Source organism: Calonectris borealis, chromosome 6 (genome assembly GCF_964195595.1).
Source record: "Calonectris borealis chromosome 6, bCalBor7.hap1.2, whole genome shotgun sequence".
Lineage (NCBI taxonomy): Eukaryota > Metazoa > Chordata > Aves > Procellariiformes > Procellariidae > Calonectris > Calonectris borealis.
Genome location: NC_134317.1, coordinates 12,328,253 through 12,352,845, shown reverse-complemented (window position 1 = coordinate 12,352,845; position 24,593 = coordinate 12,328,253). Strand labels below are relative to the sequence as shown.

Sequence of the window (24,593 nt, the reverse complement as noted above, 5' to 3'; positions counted from 1 at the left end):
CAAGCAGAGAAAACAGATTAAGCAATACCTGCTTATGACCAGTTTTTGTGAGGTCCTGACCTCTCACTAGTGCCAAAACTTGGGAAAAAAACAATACTAAATAAAAACCTAATGGTTTTAATGCTGGAAAAATAGACTTACTTCTCTGGAATGAATCTCTAATCCAAACAAAAAAAAATTAACATCTTCTGCTCTTGTGAATTTTGGCTGCTCCATCTATATTCATATTCTTTCTTTATGCCTGCAATGACATCACCCAATAATAGGGAAAATGGAAATTCATAGCAAGCTTAATTCACAGCCCTTTAAAGGGCTCATGAGCCAAACTGTACTAAATTAATGAATTTACAGGAAGGCTACTGCCTTTAAGAGTTTTATACAGATGTTATTTAGAAGTCCAGACACACATGAACAGTGGAAAATACAGTAATCGAAAATGCAGTCATTGACATCCCTTTAACCAGAAGGCTATACCAGATTAAATTTTAATCTTAAAAGGACGAAAAAGAACCTCAGATCTTTCAGTAGTTTAAAAACTGATAAGACTATAATTTGCAAAAATGTTGTAGTCTAGAATTTTCATGTTTAATGCTCATAATAGTTCATTGCTTCTCCTTTTATTGGCTACATAATATAATCCTGTTTATCTAAAATTCTTTGGGGATTTCTGAATCCACTTGAGAAACAGATATTCACAAGAGGGGACTGGAAGGATTACAATGACTTGCATCAGTTTTTTGAAGAGGTATAGTTCCTTTAATATAACCTCTTAAAGGGAGCCTGTATTCTTTTTGTCACACTGAAGGGATCTTTGGATGGGGGAGGGGGCAGGGAAGGAAAGTCCAATCACATAAAATATAGCAAACTTTCTTTTAATCAGGATTTATATTAATCAGAGCTGAGCCATGTCTGGCAAAAATATATGCCACTCCCTGTAAAGAAACAAATCTGAACCACTCCTAGTCCCTATGAGATTTTCAATAACTAGAAAATATTCCCATATACATTGAGTTCCCCAAAGAAATATTTTATTTCTTCCCTGAAGAACGGTGCAAGGGAAAGTGTTTCCCACTTCTAACAGCAAGCCTGCCCACAGGAGAACCTCTACTACTTCCCCATTGTCTCCAAATTCCAAGACATCCCAAGTAGACAGTGCATTGCCATATTCACAGATAATGTGCCATTGCTGAATCTCAGTGCTTCAGCCATTCTCTTTGGCCCTAGTTCAAACCTAGACTGGTTTTGGTGCCTTGTTAATAAGCTGAGACTTGGGATTAGTCTAGTGCAGTATCATGCCCCATTCAGAGCTAACAGGTACAGAAGAAAGACAGGTACAATCCAGCTTCCTCTTTTCCATTGTAACAGCTAACTCAGGTTAGCTGCAAAAGTGGCTGCTACACTTAGAACTTCGCAGAAAAAAATAGGGAAAATAGCACAAATGCAAATGAGACAACCTGCCTGGTAAGAAAGCAAGTGTCTTGGCCAGAAACAGACTATCCTCTATACATTACTGACCAATATGCAAATAGAGAAGGTAAGAGCTTTAGACAACAGATTCATATGTTAAAAAAACCACAGAATAATCACTGTTCTTTTCAGTCAAGCCTAGTGGTGTTAGGTTTATGATACCCTATCATAGGGAATAAAATTCACCCTGAAATGCATCTAGCACAGAACTTCAACTATGGGCATCCGTCTTCTAAATTGGGGCTCAAAGTTTTCAGGGTTACTGCTCATATGCTTGAGCTTTGTGAACAGAGAGAGATGAACCAAAAAACTCTGTTTAAAAACATGTTGTACGACCCGTTCTCTCTGGATATTTCCAAGAGACATACAAAGTGGCTGCAAGAAGAGTGAGGTGTAGAGACTGACAGCATACATAGAAAATAATTTGCCACCTCCCTGAAGATGATCTGTTCCCTAGAATGCCCAAGAAAACAGATGCATCTTTTTTCCATGTATATTGGTAACTGCAATTGATAAGCCTAAATTCTTTTCCACAGTGCCAATCACCAGACTATTCAATTTCTGCGGGTCTGAGAGAGACCATGGCCATTTCCAACCAAAACAAATACGATAAGTTTATAGCTTTCACCCAGAATGATTTGTGTATTTTGGAATAAACACAGTCTCATGAAATAAGGTTACTTGAAAAAAAGAATGTGTTTACATGAAAAGCACTAGCACAGGCCAATTTTTCACTCAGTGGTGGAAACACCGTGCTCTTACTCTTGAAAATTTTGCTTAATAAAACCTGATTGCTTTTCAGCTTTTTCTCTCAAACTCAGATCAATACATTCTTAATTAGATGTTATATAGGCTTACCTGTAACTGATACAGTGGCAACCCTTTAAAAGACTGCAAGTTACTCCTAAAATAAGTTGTTCTCCTTGTGCAATACCATACATGTTTTTATTATCAGTAGCTGACTTCTCAGACAGACTGAGGATAAAGAGAGCTTATTCTTTTGTGTTTCAATTTGAGTATGAGCTGAGAAGTGAGGCATTTTAAAAGATTGCCAGTTTTCCCATAGCCCTGACAGAAAGAGACAACAGGCGTTCCTGTGGATGACATACCTAACAGTAATACTACCCAGCTGCTCTTTGTGGCTCTCTTAGTCAAATTACTATTATTGTTTTTAAAGGTCACAGCTACAGTGGACAAAATAACACAAATCACCCTCATTAAACTTGAATTTTCCCTAAGTTTCTCTGTTTCACACAAAAAACTAACACAAGCTTCCCTTGCTTCTTCTACACAAATCTCACACTTGAGTGTGTTCTGGGCAGACATATACACTTGTGCTCATTCATTCATAACATTTTTGACCGAAGTGAGTTCTCGAAAACTGCAGATGAGGGATTAAAGCTCAAAAGTTTGTCCCTGTCTTGTGCTATAAGGCTGGCTGTACACTCCAGTTTTTTCCCTAGCTTACCTGTGCTACGGTACAAACAAACAGAGACTCTAGCCTTCATTTGGCCTATGACCTTTCAACATGATTTACAGGAAGACAGCCTGCTGTAACCCAGGAGTTAAAGCAGTATGGTAACAATAGAGAAGTTAACTATCAAAGTCACGTAGGCTTTAATGAGACTTTCCCTTGGCATCAGTTATAAGGATGCTTTATAACAGATATCTGTCCTCCAAAAACAAGACAACACTAATTAGCTTCTTAATAGGTCTTCAGATAGACTATAAACTGGACCGCAGACTAGAAGTTTGAACTGAATTCAAACTGGCAACTGAGAACTTTTACTGACTTCAAAGTTAGAAGAGATTATTCCAATCATTTTGTCTGAGCTTGGTGGGACACAGCCCAAAGAAATCATGCAAAACTCCTCCCCTTATTTAAGATCCTTTAGAGAAGACATCCAGTCACCCTAAGATGTCTCTAAAGCCATATTATTATTTTTTTAAGATCGTTAAACATTTTGGCATCTCAGTTCTAATGAGAATTAAACTCTCCTTCAGATTCCAACCTCTGGGTCTAATTCTACCATCAGTAACCTCCTGTCCAGGTAGGTACAATTATAATCAGTTAGAGTCACGTTTTTATCCTTTTGAAAAGTTAAATGGACTGAGCTTCTTTAGACTCTGGTTTCAAGGCATTTTTCCAGACAATGAATCATTCTTTTATCTCTTTCCTGAATCTTTTCCAATTTCAGCCTCCTTTGTGAATTGTGGCTACTAGAATTGGATATGGTAAGTGTATAATGGTCTCCGTGGTGTTACAAAAAAGTAACATCCCCACTTCTCTCCTCCTTGGTGTTTCCCTTCTCTACATCTCAATAAGGGCTTAATCAGATCTCTTGCCTACAGCATCACAATGACAGTCCTTATTTCTTTGTTTATCCAGTACTAGCCCCAAAACATTTCCAAAGCCGCTTTCTCAGATGTAACATCCCATTTTCTGTGACCCACATTCTGCTCCCATATACATGATCTAACACGTGACTGTTAACAAACATGAGTCTGACTTGCAATAAGATCCAGATTAGCACATATTATTATATGTGCTCCTTACATTATTGGTTAAAAAACAAATACAAAAACAAACAAATAAGGAAAAAAACCAAACCACTCTGCCCCACTGAGGTTTGCATGGTGTCAATAAGTCCTTAGAATTAACCACTCACCTAGAATCAGAACATGGTGTACTGCAGTCATGGTGCTTCTGATCCGAGGGTATTTCCCCATAAGATTTCAGTAAAAGCAAAGGTCAGGAGATTTTAATGGTTTTGTACATGTTGTATGTTCCAAACACTAATTTGGAACACAGTGTGGATGAAAATAAGTATTGAATTTGATCCATTTCCACTGAGTCTTGGAAAGGAGTACTGGGTTTTTACTGACATATTAATAAATGAACAAAATTCACCTCTGATGCAATTGATGCCAGTGATGGATTTATTTGGAGCATTTAGCCTGCTAATCACATTAGTGAACGTCCAGCTGATAGAAAAACCGTCCCTGGAGATGTTGCTACCTTCCCTTCCAGAAATACTAAGAAACAGCTAGTGAATGATTTATGGATTTTCCATACATATAATTTATACAAATCTTCCATTGCTTCATGCTAATGACAGTCAGACAGGTAGCAAATATCACAAACTGGGGAAGACAATTTCAGCAGAAAAAAAAGAGCACGGATTTTGCTAAAGCTGTTTTCTACTGAAAAGCTCATAAATGGAAACTTACTTGGCATCTTTGTTGGAGCTGAATTGGCAGAGTAAGATGGAAAGCAGTCCTGTATCTCATTACTGCCTCTACTATCACTAGCTGGAAACTTTGGAAAAACAGGCCCCTTTCTGTTTAGATACAACCGTGCTGTTGCTGTACAGAGTGTCTGGCTTTCTCTTTCCTTCCTCTTAGTATGGATGACATCTGCATAGAAAGGCTCTTTGTCTTTTTAAGGCTTCACCTACTGCTGCTTATTTTCTACCTGACATCTATTTGTAATATCATAGGGATTTCATAGAATCATAGAATCATAGAATCATACAGGTTGGAAAAGACCTCTAAGATCATCGTGTCCAACCGTCAACCCAACACCACCATGCCCACTACACCATGTCCCTAAGGGCCTCATCTACACGTCTTTTAAATACCTCCAGGGATGGTGACTCCACCACTTCCCTGGGCAGCCTGTTCCAAGGCCTGACCACTCTTTCAGTAAAGAAATTTTTCCTAATGTTCAATCTAAACCTCCCTTGGCACAACTTGAGGCCATTTCCTCTTGTCCTATCGCTAGTTACTTGGGAGAAGAGACCAACACCCACCTCGCTACACCCTCCTTTCAGGTAGTTGTAGAGTGCGATGAGGTCTCCCCTCAGCCTCCTCTTCTCCAGGCTAAACAACCCCAGTTCCCTCAGCCGCTCCTCATAAGACTTGTGCTCCAGGCCCTTCACCAGCTTCGTTGCCCTCCTCTGGACGCGCTCCAGCACCTCCATGTCCTTCTTGTAGTGAGGGGCCCAAAACAAATTAAATGTCAGCATTAAATGTCAGCAATTAAATGTCAGCAAAAGACAGCTCAAATGCCACCACACAAACACATGTAACTAAGTGTTTCCAACTTAATTTCGGTTTAACTTGGTGTAGTATGCATTTTCATTAATTAGTTAAATGCAGATGAATTTAGCTTTCTAAAAGAGGACTGCAGATTAGTACATAGAAAGAGCAATATCAACATACCCAATCTTCAGTTGAATCAAAACAAGACCTGGATTTCAGGTGAGCAGTCAGTGCTGGGAAGAAGCAAGATGTGTAAGAAAAACTCTGCTTTCATGTCAGGATTCCCCAGAAATAAAGGATGACAGGAAAAGAGATCAAAAACCATGATACATGCTTGACTGCAGTAGGAGAATTATTTCTCAATAGCTGCGTTGATAAAGGAGGCATAACAGCTACTTTAATGGAACATGAAAGGTGTTCTTACATCTCATGTAAACCTAATCAGGGCAGTACAGTATTCTATAGACATATCCAGGCCAGTTCCAAAGCTAAAATGGCAACATGAGCATGCTAATCCACTGGACTAGTTTTCACTCTTGAGACCTAAGCTATTTTTTCCAGGTGTTTCTTTGCATAAGATGTACCAGCACAGAAAGCAAAACTGTGGACTGTCAATATTTTGCCTTGCTTTTCTAGTTTAGGAAATGCAGTTTCCATCCAGGAGCAGCAGAAATCTGAATTCCATCATTACATTGTTTAGAGTCTGACACTGGAAAGACAACATGGTCTAGCAGGCAGAATAATCTAGTAGTAGGAATTCAAACATCTGACATTACTTCTGGAAAAATGGATAAAACAATTTCATTTTTCTTTCTCTTTTTCTTCTTTTTATCTTTGGTTTATGTATTGAAATTCTGTGCAAAGAATCTATGTGCTTGTACAGAGCCTAGCACAATGGCATCACAAGCAGTCTTTTTTCAGTGCAACAAAAAAACCTACATCTTTTGTTTCCAGGTTCTCACAGTAGGGTAGGGCTCTGTCTCACACTTAAAGATGTCTGGAAAATGGAATACTATATCCAGATTAATACAGAAGAAAACAAAAGCTTAAATCAGCCATATAGCACAAAGAACCATAGTCCCTTCGCACGTCCAGTCTTTAGCTATTCGCTTCACAGCTAACATTGGAAATTAGCCCCCCACCATCCTCTTCTCTCACTAATAAATTGACTGATTTCTCTTAAAGTCACGTACACTTAAAGGGCACATTTGTTACAATTGTGCCGTATGTGTTCAGACAAAACTATCTCCAGTCAGATTGGGCTCTTTAGACACAGTGAGATCAAACAGCTCACAAAATCCTTTGATGGAAATTTAATTCTTTAAAAATATGCACGAGGTAATTGGAAACACATTTTATGATATTTCAGATTATAAACAGTAGATCTCTGGCTGGGTTGAACAAATAGCATTAAGCCTTTTTCTTCCTTCTGAAAAACCACAGTGCTTGGCAGCGTGAGGCACTGATGCGTCTTCCGTACCAGCTCAGGGAAACCAGTGTTTATAATGAAGACTTTGTGTTAGGATGCAAATTGCACTCCAACAGAAAAAACTATTTGTAAATATCAATTATTGTTCATTCAAAGACATTTTGTGACATTAGCATGTTTTTCCAAGATCTAAGCACAAGGCCTAGGTTTATTACATTCCCCCCCCACTTTTCACAAGTCTTCAGGAAAAAGCAAAAATAAGTATCCTTTGCTCATAACCTCCAGTCTTATCACCAATCCATGCACCCTAGAACACGGAGACATTAAAAATCCTAAACAAAGGTTCAGAGTATAAAATCCAATTCAAGCTTTGCTCACTTGATATTTAAACCTTTTCGTACTGTGAAACATTGATGAAACAAATCTGTATGCATGCTTTATAGAAACAACAGTTACAGAGGGAGGCACACTGCTTTATCCATTAACTATCACTGCCACACACACCCCAAGGTCTGTTTGGTTCCATCACTAGTACTTTGTGCATTTGCTATATGAACAAGGAAGCTCTAAGCAGCAAATACCATGGGGCAGTCCAAAACTTTAGCGCTTCATGCTGCTAGACTATCTAACTTTGCTTCTATTTGTGCAACAAGGCAGAGGCTTGTGTAAGCTGTCAGAGATAGCACATGTAACAACAGGACAACCAAGGTCTCTTCATGTTCCTCTGAAAAAACCAGGATGTTAATGGGATGGGGCAGAGTGAATGAGGACTCTTCGGGCAAAACCATTTAAGAAAACAGTATCTTTGTCACAGCTAAAGCATTTCATGGAAAGATACAGGCTAGTCTGAAGGAGGTCATTTCCAGCCAAAGAAAAAAAGTACAAAACCAGCCTTAACTTACCCCAAAGGAGTCAGGACCCAGGAGTCCACAGGTAAACTCTGCCTGAATCACACACCAGCAATGAACATGACTTCCACATGATTTAATGCATGTGAAGTGCATGGGAAGTGTCTCAATGCATTTAAAAGGTTTTAATAGTAAGAGTATAACGAGTCTGTGTCTCCCCTTTCTCCTGTCCTTGAGGGGAAAGAGGTGGGGGAAATACAGAACTGTCTGGGGTTCCTTCTGTGGCAGAGCCACAGAAAAATCTGCATGCTCAACACACCAGGAGTCAAGCTTGATTTGAATACATATTGCTCTTCATTATCTGTCGCATTTTTGACAGACTCTATGAGTAACCCAGTCCCTACATTTTCTCCTCAAACTAGAGATTAACCAACTCAGTCCTAAACAGGAAACATCTATGGTTTTTATTTTAACAGAGCTGATGTTTCACCTCTTCTTCTTCCAAGTCAGTGGCCCTTGAAAAATACAGAAGTCTTACTCCTGAGTTGGAACAACTCAGACCAAGGAAAGTTCGAAAAGCAAGCCAAAACTGATGTAGCCTTTCACTAAGGTAAAACACACTGCTTGCTTCAGCTTCCTCACTGCTTAAGCCACAAATGAGAGAGCAAAGACAAAGATTTGGTGAAACAATGGTACTCACCCACTCACTCTCTGCTTCCCCTTCTGCCTACTTATGTTGACAGAAGTTTTTTCATTGTGTGGGGATTAAAGACAAGCCCTTATTTTATGGAAAATGCTTCCCCCACCTCAGAAGAAGCAGTTGATGTTTAAACTAAGGCTTCCTGGTTTGTTAGTTTCACTAGAACACATACAGTGACTGAGAAATCTATGAATTTGAAATGGTAGGATATCATCTATGCTTTAAACCAATGCTCTTGTTTTCCCTGCGTCACTGAAAGAATGTGCTGCCCTTTGTACAACAGGAATAAGAAGTTAATATGTGAAGTCTAAAAGGTTCCACTGATCCATAAACTCATTTTAAGGAATTCTTCATCATAACTAAAGTTTTGAAAAGTGAAACAATCCAAAAGGACAGTGCAATCTAACAATAAATCAGACTTTAAAGTGAGAGCACTCTGAAACTGTGAATGAATTGCGATTCATTGTGTAGGGAAGCATCTGCACCTAGGTAAAACCTAGCAAACCAGTGGTAAGGCAAAACTGAATAGGCTGCTTATTGTTCTGCACCACTCTCCCTGGGTGAAGTGAAAGTACAGGAAAATGAAGTCTTTCCCTCTCACAACTAAAGATAGAACAATGCAAATCCCAGGGTAGCATTGACTTGTTAAACAGTTTCTGCTGGCTCTATTTTAAAGCTCTAAAGATTTTGAAGTGGAGTTGTAAACTCAGTTGATTTCAAACAAAAGGCTAATGTAATCCACTTTCAGCACCAGTACCATGCTGGCAGTGAATACATCCTTCTTCGTAATAGAAATTACTTATTAGGGTTTAAAGCAATTCATTTCAGTGTTTTCAAGTCACTTAAGAAGTTGGATAGGAATGATCTTGGCTGAATTCAGCCACAGGGAAAGCAAGCCAATTTCTGGACCTGTTTTAGTGGGGAGACAGTAAGACCTCCAGGAACACTGATAATAATATCTGATACATTCATGTGCCCTTTTTGCCCCAAACTGCTTTCCAGGTATTGTAGTTTAGTATGTGAATTGTCACACCCAGCCCTGGAGTGCAGCCATCTCTGAGGTGAGATGCACAGCTTTAGCTGTGCAAGGTCAGCAGGATCAATTAGGGCAGCAGGAGACACTGCATCAGCTTAAAGGACTGAGCAGCTGTCAGATTCAGACATTGGAAAATGAATGGAGAGTTTGGGAAATACTGGCCACCCTTAAAAAATTTTATAACACTTACATGTCATGAAATTGAACCAGTTTAGGAGTTTGTGGCAACAAGATCAGAAGTCTCCAAGAACAGCCAGATGGAAAAAGATCTAGGAGGGAATTGATTAGAAGAATATGGGACAGATTGAATGGAATTACCAATTGTAGAGAGTCTAACAAAAACAGGAACAAGTGGAACACAGAACAGGTCAAAGATTTTAAACCTTTCCAATAAGTTTCACAGCATTTGGCCCCTTCCTTTGGAAGGTACATGTGATACATCAGGGAAAGTAATGACTCAAGGCAGAGTGTGAAAGTAGGCAGATTTTAAGGTGGCCCTGACATAGTTTTACATATACATATGAAAGCTTCACTGCCTGTTTCACTGTGTTTCTGAGTTTCTAAACAAAAGATAGGACATGTGTTAACAAACCCGTTGAGTTGGGATGGAAAAACCTGCAGAATAATTTTTGAAGGCCAGTGCTCAGCAATGGGCATCCAGGACAATTCAAACCCCTTCCTGGGGTAACTGCAGGCCTGTTCAAGGTCCAATGAATAGAATTAAGACCAGTTTGTCCAGCAAATGTATTCTGGACTAGATCTGCTATTTGACCTTCCAGGCCTCTTGGCAAAAATCTACTATGTCATAAATGTCCAAATGGATTTGGACAAGGAGAATCTGCTTTCTAGAAGCTTCTGTAAAGGGAGGACACAGCCTAAGAGGATTGTGTTATAACTAATTATAAATATTCAAATTAACATTCCCATATTGTTGACAGTTTCCAATGTCTGTCTGCTCCTGGCTTTTGCAGAACTGACTTCCATGCAAATCCAAGAGCTCTTTTTCCTGGGTAATGTATCTACATTGAAAGTCTTAGAAAGCTTTACTACTTTCCTCTTCTACTTTCATACCACTTGACTTCATTCCAGTCTGAAGTACTTTGAGGCTAGCAGTCTTTTCCCCAAACTATGACACCGAAGTCCTTTAACATAACAGCAATTTGAAAAATATCAATAACAATCTGTAATTAGAGCGATTAAGTTATGTTTGATATAGAGAAAGGAGATTTTTAGATGCATCTCAGCCTCTCAGAATGGTTATTTAGCAGCTGGAGCTGCCTTAAAATAAAAGCTCATACAGTAAGTTTCTTCCATGTTCTCTAACTCAGATGAGCACAAAACCATTTTTAAAGGGCATGCCAATTCCTCCTGAGCCAGACGACACAGCAACAGCACTCTCCCTCTCAAACTAATTATTTTGTGCTGAATGAAAAATAAAAATTACTCTTTACTTCTGTCAGCAACAAAATACAGCATGCATTTCCCTATCTCATAAACTTCTATTTATCAGGTAGGAAGCATACTTGATGTCTCCTCCTTCAGACTAGATAGATAACAACCCCAAATCCAGCAAATAGACAAACCTTTTTGCATGCCAAGGGTGTCAAAGAATTCGGTGAGCATGAGACTGCCAGCAGGCAAACACATGACTAACTCCAGTTGAAATGTTATGACAAAGGTCTATTTTTCCCTTTCTCTTTATTCACTTCATACTTTCCGTTGTTTACTGCTGCTCATCTACAGCTAATGTTTCTTTAATTGAGCAGACTTGGGCTGCAAAGATACTCAGAAGCCAAGTGTTTAGCTCACCCTGTGCTGTTAAAAGACTGCCCAACACAATATTACTCACCTTCATTACATACCCTCCCATTTTTCTAGCTGCTTTGATGCACAATGAAACAGTTAATGTTCACCTTTAAAGTTGTATCAATGCCATTTGAATTAGCCATCCATTGAATGAATGAGAGGAATTCACACCTCAAGGCTTATTGTTTCAGGCTGCCTGCCAACTCAGGTGGCTATGGCTGCAGCAGTTACTGCACCCTTTAAAAGATTTCTTCACAACTACAAACGCTAGAAAGTTAGTTTGAAAACTTCTGGTCATAGAAAATAGAGCTAGAGATAACTGTGGTATCTGCCTAGCCCTCAAACTTTAGCTAGTTCTTTTTAAGGAAGCCTGCCTCATTGGTTTAAAAGTCCTGTGTTTAAGCCACAGTTCTTTTGTTTTCCTCAGGACAGCATTTTTCAACATGACATCCTTCCTAGGAAGGCATAAAAATTTCCTCAGCTCCCTGAAGATGGCTTGCCTAGATTTGCATACGTTCACACTGTATGCAAGCTGTATTTTAATATGCATGGTCAGGGAAGAAAGCAGTCACTTCTGCACCCCCAGAGGAGTGTGAAAGCTGGAATATTACATAAACCACAAAAATAGGCAGTGGACCAGATGCCAGAAAGGAAAGCAATTGTCATTCCTAAGTGCTTGCTGGTTTCCTATTGATTGTAGTGGGAAATTTCCAAGTTCCCACTCCCAGTCTCTGGGACAGCAGCAAAAATATACATATTTTCTGAGCACACCACTACAGAAGTTAACGAACCAGCATGCCCCTGCAGCTTCACTGCACTGACTCACACACCGCTAATGTGACACTGGCATTGACCTGGAATTCACTCATGGCAGTTACAGGATTAAACAAGCAAAATCCAGAATAACAAAAACTCACGTGCATTTGCCCATGTGAAATACAATTGTCTGTCACTTGTCAGAGAGCTTTACAGAACTAACAGCTTACAGTATCACTTCCTTCAATTTCACAAACATGAACCATAACACCACACTTCCATCCTCTCCATGACAAAAGCAGGAAATTCCCCCCACCCATTATTTCAAGGAAGGAATACTTAAAACTGAAAGTGGACAAACTGAAAGGTTAGCGGCTGGAAAGAAGCATGGATCCCAATTAGGAAAGCAACAGCTAAATTACCTACATAACAACAGTAAATAACTTCAATAAATAGAAGTGGAAAAGGCTTCCAAGATGATTAAAGCAACAGCAAGTGAAGCTGAAGTGAGTGTATATATGCTACAAAAGAGACAAAACAGAATTGGGATCAGCACCTCACAAAGCAATCACTCTCATGAAATTTATGGAGTCACACTGAATAGGTAACTCAGAGAAGTTCCTTGATGATGCTCTGGCAGACAGGGCTACTGTATGCCTTGATATGAAGATAGGAGTACAGAATAAATATAAAGATGTAGTGTGATCGTTAAGTGGAACGTTACCAAAATATCATGTCTGTAAATGGAGTCAGACAGCTAGAAATGTTGGAAAGCAAGCCATAAAAATGCCCCAATGTCTCATTCTTATGCATATCCTATCTCCAGTGACCATCAGTAGCACTTGCCTTGGGAAAGAACACATAAAGCCAGAGTAAGCTTACAACAATTCTTTCCCAAATACACCCTCCTGGCTTCTGGCAGTCAGTAGTTTACAGACTTAAGAAGCCAGACCATCATGTTTCATAGTCCCTGAGTTTAACCTCTATGAATTTAACCTCTTCCTCAACCCATTTTGGCCTTCTTGACATTTTGTTGCAGTGAGTTCCACAATTGCACATGCCTTGTACTAGAAAAAAAAAAAATGAAAATAAGACTTGTTTTAAGCTTGCTGTCTGAGTTCTACTGAGTTCTCCCTTTATTCAAATGAAGCTATGACTGATTATTCCTTGTTTATCTTCTCTACACCATTTCTAGTTTTATGACACCCTCAGCCTTCAACCAAGATTTTTTCTAAACTAAAGAGTCCTAGTTTACCCTCTGGTCCTATGGATGTCATTCCATACCTCCAATTTTCCTGCCCACCTCTGAATTCTTCTCAGTTCTATCAAGCCTTTCTGAGTTACACTCAGAGCTGCAGATACGAGTTTTGAAAATGCCAGAATAAATATTTCAGTTTTATTCTGTATTATAATCCCTAACTTTGTTATTTGGCCACCCCTGGACTGACAATTTGAAAGAACTATCCACAGTAATGCCAAAACCACTTGCTCTACATAAGAATTTAAATTATGTTCTCCATTAACATATTGCGTGCAGATTCTTAAATCCTCAGTTGTATTTATTATTACAATACCTTTCTGATAGTCAATCTAGAATTAACCCAGACACCATGCTCAGCACCACAACATCTCCCCAATGCTGTAGACATACGAGAACACTCATTTCATTTCAATAAAGTTTTTCAAGTAGAAAGTTGTTTTGGGAATAAAGCATACCATGAATTAGCCTTATATCATCCCTAGCACTTACGACATTTGACATAGAGCAGAGACAAAAAGCTCCAAAAACCATTCCCTCCATTTCTTAGAAGTCAATCTATAATGAATAGAAGCCTGAAGAAATGCTGTGTGCTCAATTCTCACTCTCAGCACTCTTGTTTTTCCCCTTCTCCAAGAGCATGATATGGGGACATAAATCAGTAGCCTCAGTTCTTCACACACACACCCACCTCCCAAGTTAACAGAAAAGATGAAAACCAGCTGTTTTCTAATTTGCCTCTGTTCTAAGTAAGTGATTCCCACATTTATCAATATTTCATCTAGCTGTTTTTTGGCACCAACATTTTCCACATCACTTAGAAGTAGCGGGGTGACTAAGGATGGGAGGGGAGAACATAAATATAACCCCCATACAAAAGAAAAAAAAAAAACCAACCCACTGGTGTCAGGTTTCACAGTGGGACACTTCCTTTGCAAGATTATTCATTGTCTTTAATGATTTTTTCCCCTCGCAACATAATTTTAAGTGATTTTCTAGTTTTGAACAACCAGAACCAGCAAAGCTAATATGGATTCCTTTGGAAGTAGAAGAAAGCTGCTAATTCACTAGTTCTTCAGTGTTAACTCAGACAAAGATTGACCAATATTAATCGACTCTTAAAAAACAAATAATCATTCGGTATATACCTCAAAGAGTAGTTGGAAAAGGTGGCTTTTTTCTCACCCACTGAGATCTTCCGGGTTCTGTGCATGCAACACTGGGTTCCGAAACAACAACTGGCTCAGGACACTTCTAAGATACCAAATCCACAGGTTGAATACTGCTTGCCTGGATAGCAAGTGAGAGAAAATTATTTCCAAAGGCTCCCGGAAGGCAGAACTGTAGTTTTATCCTAGGAATAGAATATGCACACACACTCCCTCCATAGCACAGGGAAGGTCTCTGCCAGCTCCCTGGTAACCAACTTTCTGTTTTGTTGACTAGACTGTTAGAAAACATTAAGGAAAGAAAAGAATGGCTTGGCAGTAATTCCCTGGACTCAAAAGACATGAGTTGAGCCACTATGAGTTTGTGTGAGAAGGGGTAACTACAGTGACCTTTGTCAAGGTACTTCATCTTTTCAGGACAGAGTTCCTCACCTCTTTGCTTGTAAAAGGATGGGACATTTGTGTTTTTAAGTGGAAACTCCTTAGCCCAGGAGCTGTGCCTGTTAGTGCTCATACAGCAACATGAACAGGTTTCTGATCTTCAGTCTAGAGGGGTCTTGGATCCACACCTTAAGTGTATCAGCTTCTACCAATGACAACATTCACCTCCTCCTTCCCGTCTCCCCACCCCCTGTTCTCATATTCTTACCCTTCCCTTTTTACTAACTCTAGCATTCACCCAAGCACAGGGGGAACTGGATCAGGACTGAAAATAAAATCACATTACATTCAAAGGGATCAGAATTTGGAGTTTGAATATCTTCCTCTATTCCAAGACGCAACTTTTCAAAGGTCCCTGCCTACATGCTGTCTTAGAAATACATAGGTTAATGTCACAATATTCCTTAAATTCTTTATTAAGGAGAAGACAGAGTGTGGATGTCGGTCCATCGTGCCAAAATCACGTGTAATCTCAAGTAAAAGCTGGTAACATCCTTCACTAACTAATCCAAGCCTATCTTTGTGTACGGTTCAGCAGTTAGTTCATGTGCTAATATGAAATATGTTTTCTGCAATACTCAGGATAGATAGAACATCTCACCACACAGCGAGTTAATAATTTGACAATAGGATGGTAAAATTTAGATGACTGCATCTGGCCTACCAAAGTGACAATAGCACATCCAAAGAGGCAGAAATTGTCCACGTACCAGTGAGGAGAGGCAAAATTACCTCCTACTGGACTGTCAGATGACCTGCCATCCTCAAAGAAATCCCAAGACAAGACAGAGATAAAACTCATAAGCTACATCAAACCAAGTTTCTCCTGCATGGATATACATTGGACAACGGCATTGTCAGAATCATAGTGTAACATTCATTTCCTGTTTGTTAGAAGATTTGGTCTGGCAGGTAAGTGTGATTTTCTCAGCTTTGTCACCTGTGTCTTTATAAAAATCTAACAGTATTACCCATTTTGGATTTTAAAAATAAATATTTGTATTCGGTGTAACATGTTTCAAAGTATTAAGTATTATTTAAAGGTAAAAGGCATCCCATTCTTATGGAAGGAGTCATCAGCCTTAAAACAAGCATACCACAATGCACTTGTCATGCTCAGCTTTCCAGTACATTTGTCCAATATCCAAAAGATACAGGAGGCACCTTCAGTGAATTGCACTGACAGTGGAGATGTCCACACATGCATAGGAAAACTACCAAAACAAGGGTCATGTCAGAGAGCCTTCCTGGAATGGAGTGCAACAAACGCCAGCTATAGAGCTTGTGACAATAAGTCTGCTCAGATAGAACAGGAAATTCTGTGATTCTAGCTGTACAGGAAGCCAACCTAAACCATCATATGAGTTATTTCTGGCATTACCCATTTAGTAACAGACTTTCATAATAGATTACAGGTGTAATTATATGATTCAACATATATTTTCTTCACAGACAAGTGTTTGCCTGCAGAGAGCCAAGCTACGTTAACAAATGCAATCTCCAGAGAGAGAATCTGAACTATACTACTTTTGACTCCCATCAAAAACGTAATGCTCCTTTCAAGTTCAAAGAGAAATTACGCAGTTATTATAGAAGCAAGTTGTGGCAGAAGCTCTACAAGGTAGGCAGAAAGTCCAAATGCAACTATATTCCTTCTAAAAAAGGACTTCCAAGAAAAAGATGTGCTGCAGTGAGGAACACAACACTGCATGAAATTACTGCTTTTAAAAATATATGTGATTTCACAATCTTTAAAGTCAGGAGCACTGGTCTTTTATACTCCAAACAGCTAGGCAGATATTCTACATCTACCATCCGGTGTTCTAAGAACATGCATCTTCAGGCTCAAAGAATATAGCAGTAGATTAAGAGATGTAGGACATTATTATTTCCAGGAAAGATCAATAGACAGAGATTGTTTGTCACATCAGAAAAAAAAACACAAATGAAAATATGATCAAAATGTACCATTGTTTGCTGAGATGCAGGAAAGTTCAGAATTGGGATGACAGAGACAGCTTTGTAAACTTTAAGTCGAATGAGCTGTCCAAATTTATAAACTATGAACCAGGACCCCAGACAGACTGAGAGTTCACCAGTTTTGGGAGATGCTGTAAGAGGTCTTTCTCTTACCCAGGGATGAGGATGAAAGAAGGGAAACTAATAAACTGAGAACATAATGGCAGAGTCCCAGAAATGTTAGGTGGAAGGGATCTCTACCCACCCCTAACCCAACATCCCACTTGAAGCAGAACTACCATCAGATCAGCTCTGATTTTGTCTAGACAAGCCTTGAATATCTCCACAGAGGTGCCACAACATTTCTGGGTAACCAACTCCAGTGCTGCACTACCCCCCTAAGCTTCAATGCGAACCACTCAAGCTGCAACTTGTGGACACTGTCCCTCATTTTTCCACCTGCCACTACTGAGAAAAGCTTGGCTGTTTCATCTTTGTAAACTCCCCTTCAAGTAATTGTAGGCTGCTATTTGATTGACAGCTCAGTAGCAAGACTATATATGAAATCTTTGAAAATCTCCCACTAGAGTAGGAGACACTTAACAATGAAATCTCTTTGGAAAGGAAAGAGTGAGACTGAAGAGTCCAATTTTCAGTTTCCCACTAATTTACAGAATTTTATATTAAATACAATAGCACAGTATAAACAAGCATCTTTCATTAAAAGCAGAATTTAGTTAAAAGTGCCATTTGTCTTCCACACTTTTGCCCTGGTGTCTGTGATTCCCAGCTCTCTATCCCGCCCAAGAAGTGAAATAAGAAATTTCAGTGTAAGCTTTTTTCCCGTTAAGGTAGGTATGGAAAAGGGGAAGAATTTAGTGCACATTATCTGCTCTGTTGGCACTCAGAAAGGCTATGATTGAGAGAAAAAAAACCCATGGAATATGTAAAAACTGATTTCATTACAAAATATAAGTAGTTTCTGCAGAAACATCCATTTTAAGTTAATTCTCTTCCAAGTTTATTGTCATCATCACAATCTGAGTTAGATACTCAAATTTATGCTATTACAGGACATTTGTACTAACCTGTTTCCTTAACCAAAACAAACACGCAGTCTAACTAGAATAGTATGTTTAAAGTTAGCATGTTCATGCCAAGACACTGCACTTTCACAGTTATTTGCTTTTCTTCCCTCTGCTGCTGAGTACCTTTGGGATATATCTTCATAAAGCAGCTATTGAATCAACATATAGAAAATTAATATTTTGCAATATGCATTCAAGTTACTTTAAAGGTAAAATTTTGAGCCAACTAATCAATTTGGGGAAAAAAATTAATCCATTTACCTTACTGAAGCCAAAACTCTTCCCTAGGTAATTCTCCCTAACTTTAAAGGTCAATGGATTCAATGAGTACATAATGTTTCCAATTCAAACTACTTGTGTTCTTAGATGAAAACAGGCCAATGATCAGATCCAGATTGGGTGCAACTCCAACGACTCCATATGGTCTCAAACACTTTGAGAAGAATAGTCATGGTAATGATAAGCATCAGCTGATCCATCCAAAATATGAAGCTACTCATGTCTGAGTGAGTTGTCTAAACCTGACTAAAAATCAGCATTTCCATACTGCCCCAGTCTTCCATGCACTGAAGTCAAGCTGCTAAAGAAGCACAAAGAGTTTTTCTACCCTCTTTCTACATTTCTCTTTTTATTAGGTTGCTTATTCAGCTTGTACTAAAAAGTTCAAGTCCAAGAACTGCTGCAGTTTTATTTAAATAAAGATTTTTTTTTTTTTAAGAAAATGTATCATAATTTAGACAGAGACATGAGTGGTATGCTTTTAATCTTAAAATATGTTCTATACAGCTATAACTTAAGGGTTTTGTGCTTATTTTCAGAGTACACTTAGCTAAGAAAAATCTGCAGAATGGCAATTTTGAGAAGAAAAATGGAAGGAAGAACTCCAACACCACAATATTTGTAACATGAAACAGCTTTTCTCCTAACCAGAGCTTGACCCTGCTTTTCAAAGGGAAAAGCATCAGTTATGAAAAGGTGATGCTTGGTGAATTTCCCAATGGGTATAGGATGAATACGACAGTGGGCGACATGAAATACTAAATGTACTGTGCTATACTCACACTAGGCTCACTTTTAAGTAAATAGTTCAGTTGCACCTTTTTATCAAAGGAGAATAAACACAGACATGAAGGAACATGCATATTTGAATCCCACACTGGTATAAAGTGGTGTTTGCTTCAGTGTAGGCGAGTAGGGTGTGGAGGTGTCTCTTTCTTTTTCTAAAAAAAACACACTTGAATACAGTTTTTAACAATTACAACAGTCAAAGTAAAAATGAGTGGAGAGGGCATGTAAAATGCAGAAAGCAGGAGCTGGAAGGAAGCAGTAGTCTGTCAAGCCAATTATTTGTCTAAGCCCTTGTTTTCCCCTCACCACCTTTTTCCCAAATCCAACTAATAGGGAAAAACATCAAACAACCAACAACCAGTATCCCCATTGGAAGACTGGTATCTTCTATAGTGTTCAGCTGCAATGGTATTCATGTTCCTTTAAGCCTCTGCTGGAACAATGTCACTATGGAAACAGATCTGTGATGCCCTGCACCTTATCAGGCCTTCTCTATTTAAATTCTTTTCTTGCATTTTCAACAAAGCCATTCACTGAACCTCAACTAATTGAAGATTCTGTTAGGGGTGAGGTTTTAGTTTGGGTTTTCCACACACCCCCCCCTCTTCACTACCCTTCTCCTCCAAAAGGTTCTCTCCCCCACTAATGCCATCTGACAAGTTTTGTTTAATTCAGATCTCCTCAGTTCCTAGCTCGAAAATATTATGGCTGTATTTATTGCCAAACAGATTCTATAGTTTTTATTCCCCCCCCCTCCAAGTGACACAGTTTTCAATGAAAATTCCACTCATTCAACAGTAACTTTTTCATTTTGGTTTTAGCTGCTAGGAATCTGCCTGCATCTACATCAGATGTGCCTGTAAGTTCTCTCTAGAGAATTCCTAGGTTAGAGGTATAAAGGGTTACATCTCTGTAATACCAACAGTTTATCAGTTCCAGATGCATATGGAATCCCAAATCCTGTGTTTACAAATTCCAAATATTAGAATACTTTTGGGGAACAGAGAACAGGAGGGGAGCTGGGAAGCTTCAAGGTTACTTTATGCAAATGAAAAAGGGCAAATCTGGGTTTGCCCTCACTGCATCCAAATCTGGTGCACAGGCAAGAGCCATAGCAGTGCTTTTGCAAACTAAGCAAATGCTAGAGCCTCTGCAGTAGTAAGTGAAATGCATGCTATAATCTTCCACCTAAGCAGACACGAGCCCAACATTATTTAACCTTTGAGTTTTTGCAATACTGCCCATAACTGTAATTTAAAACGAGACTACAAGAGACATCTTTAAGGGAAGTTTCTAGTACTTTCCAGGGTGGGGAAAGTGGAGTCTTATCAGCTTGAATGAGAGTTTTGTGAAGAGGAGGATGGGAGTTATGAAACAATTTTATTTTATTCGCTTACTACCTTTGATAATCTGGGTTGGCTGAGGAAGCAGAAGATATAGCAACACAGTAGCCTGAGACATGCTGTGGCTCTCAGACTTCCCAAAGTGGACTGGTATAAATACAAAGGCAATTGTGATTAACTATCCAAATGAGCTTCACAATGAAGAACTTATCAAAACCTCCTATGACTTCCACTGGGACAAAGCAGCTGTATGTACGTTGATGCTTTAAGAAAAGGTGAAACGAAGAAAGCATACAACTCAAACATTCCCCCTTTATATATTTAACTGCATTATTTCTAGGCTTTTGTTGAGCAAGCTGTTTGATGGAGGCAGGAGCAGCACAATTCACAAGCAATACTCACTGGGGTTCAGTTACTATTTCAAATGGAAATAAGAAGAACTTTTAGGAACCTCATAGCAAACCATGTTGTTTCATGTTGTTGCTACTGCAAATTTATATTTTCTTTACTCTTATCATAATATACCACTAACAGCTTTTGTGAGGTGTAAAATATGACACATTGGATTTCAAGTGACATTTTCCCTAATACTTGCACAGCTTATTTTGGTTTATTGAGGAACAAGTTTGAGATACGGCCAAGGAGAGGACCTGCATATATAAACAAAGCTTATATGTTCAAGTTCTTCAATCCAAATCAAATTCACATTTTTTCCATGCATCTAACCATGGTACAGCAGCCTTGTTTCCTATTTCCATACAGATCAGGAACTTGCCATTTTATTTCAGCCCACACACAGGAGAACCACAGGAAAGCAGGTAAGCTCCCTGCTCCCAAATGCAGCATTGCCTCCCTGGAGAGTCGTGACAAATGCATGACAAAAGCAAAAATACGTATTCATAGAGAACGTATTTTTCAGAGAGCTCCTCAGATACTTTATGCTAAATTCCACTGATGTTCAACAGAACACAGATACTTCTGAAAAATGCTACCTACACAAAGCAAAAAAGGTAGAGACCAAATAATACACATTCCAGCTTCATCCCTAGTGTACTAATGGGGAAATTTTTAATTTTTGTTTTTATTTATTTTTAGGAACTACTAGACTGGGCACAAAATGAAGCCTTACTTCGTGTGACCCCTCACATTCTCAAACTAATCATTCTTCATAAGTCATCTCGGGCAGCTACTGCTTTGCATCATCATCCCTTGCCATTGAAAGACTAAACACACTGATTTTCAGGGACTTAACAGCTGGGATATAAAATGAGGAACTAGGAAGTACTGTGCTAATTTAATTTCTTGCCACAGCTCACTTTCCACTGGGTAAGATCAGGGCACATCCAGGGACCCTGTGCATAAGGCCATTAGTGCCTCCAACCTCCTCTTGCACAGGTGGCAAAGGAGCACAGCAAGAGGTCAGCTGTGCTTTTGAAGAGGAACAGTTCTACACCCAAAGCTGCAGTTTTGCAACCTAATTGGGTTAACTTTCATGTGTACGTACCCTACTGGTTCATTTTGTTTCTCACTGTAAACATCGCTCTGCTGGGTTGTAGCCCCACTCTTGATAGCATACTGTTAAGAGATATCAAACAAACAAAATCAAACAGAAAAAATACTTAAATAAAACAACTCTGAGTAACAAGGGGCTGGGATAACCAGAGACATAAAAGTCATGGGTGCAAAGTGAATACTGAATATATTTATGTTAGAAATCAGAAGAATGCTTCCAAGATGGCAGAGGAGCAGCTTCCCACTAACTAAAGAAGCAAGCCTAATTCCACTTAAAGATCAGAGTATGAAAGAGGTTGTATGGCACAGCTATTGTAAATAAGGCTGAACAGGCCCCCCTGGACCACTGGGTCTCATTCCCTACAATGATAGTACTGGAGTTGGATACTTCTGTGTACCACGTTATCCTTTCATTATGTTGTGCAGTTCCCTCTGAAATTACTGAAAGTTGTGCTTACATTTCTGAGGGCAGATCTGGGCAATTTGCCTTTAGCCTCATACCACTGAATACACTTCCCTTTCTCCCTCCGTGCCCACAACTTTAAGAATTAAGCAGAGAACATAAATCTCTATTTCAGATTTCCTTGGTTTAGACAGACTAAGCCAAGACGCTCCCCGCCCCTCTCAAACTTCTATAGCAATGAACCCATTCTGGAGTAATTTCTTCTCCTATGGAAGACACTAGCCAATGACATTGATATGTATTTTCTCACCACATTAATTCGATTTTGTAATCCAAACTAGAGCAAGACTTTGGTTGCTTCTGTATTCTTCAGGCTGCTGTGGGTCCTCAGAAGATGACCGAAGTGCTGAAATGAATTTGGAATACTGGTTTTCCTCGAAAGCTTTCTCACAGAAAGCTTTAGTGATCCTTCCACTAGAGATTGCTCACCAGACAGTTGCCATTAATTACTGCATGGGAACATTTGGCCAGATATACAGAAGACACAAATCACGCATTAGGGATTTAGTTGGTTTAGAACTATGGCAGAAGGAGTTGGCTTTTTCCTGTTGTGTCTTGGATGCATAATTTCAAATTCCTATGGCATTTTTACTGCCTGGCTGTAGACAGAAGCGGGTAGGACTCAGCAGTGAAGCTGATGAAGGACAGGTCACAAACTGAATTTAAGTGAAGTAGATAAGTGGAGCTTTGCCAAAACCATGAGCCTCTCCCTGCTACACTGCACACTACCAGCCTAGAGGCTGTAGCAAGTTTAAACCCACCATTAAACCTGTGTCTAAATGGAAGCCTCTATTTCATGGTCTAGAAGAAAATTAATTTGATGATTAAGAGAAAAACAGAGTTACAGCCTTGTTGGCTCAAGCAGTAGTAGAACCAGCTGCCAGTCCTCTTGGAATGAGGAGGCACATTGCAATAAGAACCACATTTTCTGTAAGAAATCTCAGAGGACATTACTAGCAAGTTGTCTCTAACATCTCAGATTTATAGCATGGCCTGGCTCAGAACCACTGCAATTTCAGAGCTTCCTCGCAACAAAAACTGTTATTAAAGTTTGAAACTCTGGCCAAGGCTTTTATTCCTATAGCAGTTTATTATCTCCCTCTCTTCTAGTGCTAAAAGTCCAACAGAACAATGGTCTCCCTAGGTTATATGTTAAAACATGTGCAATAACAGTTCAGAGCTACAGCATCCACCTTCCAATAAAGCACTTTCTGTGCAAGCCACTGGGGACATGTGGGGTCCTGAGGTCAGCAAAACAAATCATCTCATTCCATCTTGATCTCTTCTGACGTTAAAAGAGATCAACAGATAAGAAAGGAACAAAATTGTGCCCTAGCATGTCCATAGGTAGAATCCTGCATTTATGTGGATGTGGTGTGAAACAGTAATGCAATGAAGGTGGAAGGGGAAAAAAAAAAAAAAAATCGAGGGAATTTTCCATCTTATTCCTTGTAAGTTATGATGCACAAAACGTATGTGCACCACTGTTTGCACAGAGAACAGCTCATCTAAACACAGTTGAACTGGTTTTAAAGTGAGTTATTGACAGTGAAATAGCACAGCTTGCAAATCCCGCCAAGAAAGTAAGCTAATTTTCAGTTTATTAGGATAGGGACTTCCCACTGAACCCGGCTTCAGAGAAAAGAAACATTTTTCTAGGAGTGAAAGAACTCAGATCCAAAGGAGGAGCTGCATTGTGACAATCCCAGTCTCCCAGCTGATTCTTCTGCCCAAAAAGTCTTCACTTTATATATTGATATATGGAAGAAATCCCCTTGTAAGGAAAAGGAGATTAGAGGTTAATCTTTGCTTTAACAATAAAAATAAGAAGCCACTTCACAAACCATTTTAGACTCATGGGTTAAATGGAACCAGCTGTACATGTGGCCATCGTGCAAACAAAACAGTGTGTCACTAAAAAGAAGCTATTCCTTGGCAGCACAGAAAAGTGGATAGGACACTACGCTGTTGTCACAAAGGGACAGGGAGGAAGGTTAGAAGGGACAGTTCAGTCATTTATACTGACCCACTGGATGCTGCCAGCAATTCAGTTTAACCCTTTCACACCTATATTGAGATTGACCAGTGGTACCTGGGTGAAGCACAAATTACAGGAAGACAATTCCTAAACAGTGGTATCTCAAGAATTTCTAACAGCTGCTGCCTGCTGCATTGACTGAACTCAAGTCTCTGAATTAAGTCCTGT

The 24,593-nt window shown here is 39.3% G+C and overlaps 1 protein-coding gene across 4 annotated transcripts in view; it reads right to left on the bottom strand.

Annotated features, from left to right (window-relative positions):
- Nucleotides 1-24,593, bottom strand: part of MYLK (myosin light chain kinase) — a 221,525-nt gene that overhangs the window by 180,804 nt on the left and 16,128 nt on the right. Inside the window, exon 1 of one of the 4 annotated variants that reach the window (XM_075152850.1) lies at nt 14,493-14,579. The exons of the other annotated variants lie outside the window; for them this stretch is intronic. The gene's annotated coding sequence lies outside the window, so the exon portion shown is untranslated. Of the gene's footprint in view, nt 1-14,492; nt 14,580-24,593 lie in introns of those variants that run through there. 4 annotated transcript variants of the gene reach the window in all.